We start from the raw sequence: 2,283 nt of genomic DNA on the forward strand, positions 1-2,283 counted from the left end.
GTGTGACACAGAGGAGGAGGTGTGACACAGAGGAGGGGGGTCACACAGATGAGGAGGGGTGACTCGGAGGAGGAGGGGTGAACAGAGGAGGAGGGGTGACTCAGAGGAGGAGGGGTGACTCAGAGAATGAGGGGGTGAACACAGAGGAGAGGTAGCTGACACAGAGGAAGGGGAGCTGACACAGAGGAGGGGGTGACAGAGAGGACGGGGTGGCAGAGAGGAGGGGGTGATACAGAGAAGGGAGTGATGCAGAGGAGGAGGGGGTGACACAGGAGGGGGCGACACAGAGGAGGAGGGGGTGACACAGAGGAAGGGGGGTGACACAGAGGAGGAGGAGTGACACAGGAGGGGGTGATACAGAGGAAGCGGGGCGACACAGGGGAGAGGGTGGTCACACAGAGGAGGAGGGGTGACACAGAGAAGGGGGGTGACACAGATGAGGAGGGGTGACACAGGAGGGGGGAAACACAGAAGAGGAGGGGTGACACAGAGGAGGAGGGGTGACACAGAGGGGGGTGACACAGAGGAGGGGGTCACACAGAGGAGTAGGGGGGGTCACACAGAGGAGGAAGGGTGACACAGAGGAGTGGGTCACACATAGGAGGAGGAGCCACACAGAGGAGGAGGGGCCACACAGAGGAGATGAGACCTTAGGAGAGTCAGAGACACACATCATGAGGCAGAACTCTGGGAGCAAGCAGGTGCGATTATCAAATCCACAGGGCAGCCCCCACACATGAACAGCACCAGCTCCGCAGGGCCATTCACAGACCCCCATGTCTTCTGCCCGTCCTTCCCTGCACATGGCCCGTTCCGCCAATCGCAGGGCACCCGCTGACTCAGAGTGCACCGCTATGTGATAGTGATAGCGGACACGGGATCATGCAGGCAGCTCCTCTAGATGTTGCGGCTGGTGACAGAGATCCGGCTGCCACTGGCCATGGGACCGTGGAATGTGTGCCCAGGTTTCCAGCAGGCGGAAACCCAGGCACATGTGTCAAAACCCAGACTGTCCGGGTCAAAGCTGGACAGGTGGCAACCCTAATTCTATATTACAAAGAATGTTGGGGGAGGGACAATGTCCTTTACTTTATGCTATTCACTAGTCCTGAAGGCGGAGTAGAGGCGGAGCTCTATCACATGGATGCTGCCATGGATTGGCACCAGGAAAGGAAAATCACGGTAAGTATGATACAATTTTCTGTTATAGCACATGTATGCTGCTATGGATTGGTGTCAGGAAAAGAAAATTAGTGTAATTATTTGATACATGTTTCTTCTTTTTTGCCATCTGCGTCCCATTGGGGAGATTTCTATTTAGTTCCTGTTCCATAACCAAAACAGAAGGTGATGGACAGTCCCCTTCAAAATTCAGGGACTCTCTTGGGGACCCCCAGGTCCCCAGAACTTGTAAGATTTCTCCTCTATTTATTTTCTTGGGACAATCCAAATTTGGGATTTACTTTTACTTTTAATGATAATGGTAAACAAGACAAATAGAGAGGCTGAATCTCCGTAATATGGGTGCAGGCAGCAATAAAACTGGCAGGCGTTCTAATCCCTCCCCACTCAAATCAAAAAAAAAAAGTTTTGCTTTAGTTGAACATTAATATGTCAAAATATTGACAACTGATAAAATGTACAGTTGTTGTTTTTATTATTACTTTGTCAGCACGTGGGATAAAAGCCAAAGAGTTTATAAATACTGACATACTAACATATAGTTCAGGAAACCTAATAATTCCTCAATTTTGGTGGGGAATAGGTCTGTGTCATGTGACCTGCAGCATTCAGCTCATGCGCGGTGGACACACTGACGGATGCTTAGCATAGCGGAACTGAAGTGTTGTAGTTTCCCGGGAAGGTATTTGTGCGTGCACTGAGTGTTCCTGTCACTTTTGGTTTCCACTTCCTGGATCGGCAGTGTCATCAAGCCGGTGAGTGGTTTCACCTTGGCAGTAACACGAGGTCTTGTCTGAGCTGATCTGGCTGTATGTGTGTGCTGGGTTCTGGGTGTATGGAGGAGCAGACCGGGCTCGGGTCAGGCAGCCAGGGGAAGGTCACCAGGGTACACGGTGCTGTCAGCTTTCTGGGTGCTCAGCTTTGTGTCGAAGCCATTGTGTGCACGAAGGTGCCTCTTATTCTATCCCCGGAGCTCGCCTGTGTGTCTGCAGATAGGGGGAGCAGGCTGGCTCCATGTATTCCCACAGCGAGCCCTCATAATGCTTCTATGGGTTAAACTAACAAAACAAAAAATATATTTAGTTTGTGTGATTTGCTTTC

At 51.4% G+C, this 2,283-nt stretch overlaps 1 protein-coding gene across 1 annotated transcript in view; it reads left to right on the forward strand.

Moving 5' to 3' along the window:
• Nucleotides 1-1,813: 1,813 nt before the first annotated feature.
• ATAD1 (ATPase family AAA domain containing 1) overlaps nucleotides 1,814-2,283 on the forward strand; it is a 42,921-nt gene continuing 42,451 nt past the window's right edge. Inside the window, exon 1 of the mRNA XM_077454138.1 lies at nucleotides 1,814-1,937. The gene's annotated coding sequence lies outside the window, so the exon portion shown is untranslated. The remainder of the gene's footprint in view (nucleotides 1,938-2,283) is intronic.

The sequence above is a fragment of the Lithobates pipiens genome, unplaced genomic scaffold (genome assembly GCF_037356315.1).
Source record: "Lithobates pipiens isolate NorthernLeopardFrog02 unplaced genomic scaffold, aLitPip1_a1.2 Scaffold_25, whole genome shotgun sequence".
Taxonomy (NCBI): Eukaryota; Metazoa; Chordata; class Amphibia; order Anura; family Ranidae; genus Lithobates; species Lithobates pipiens.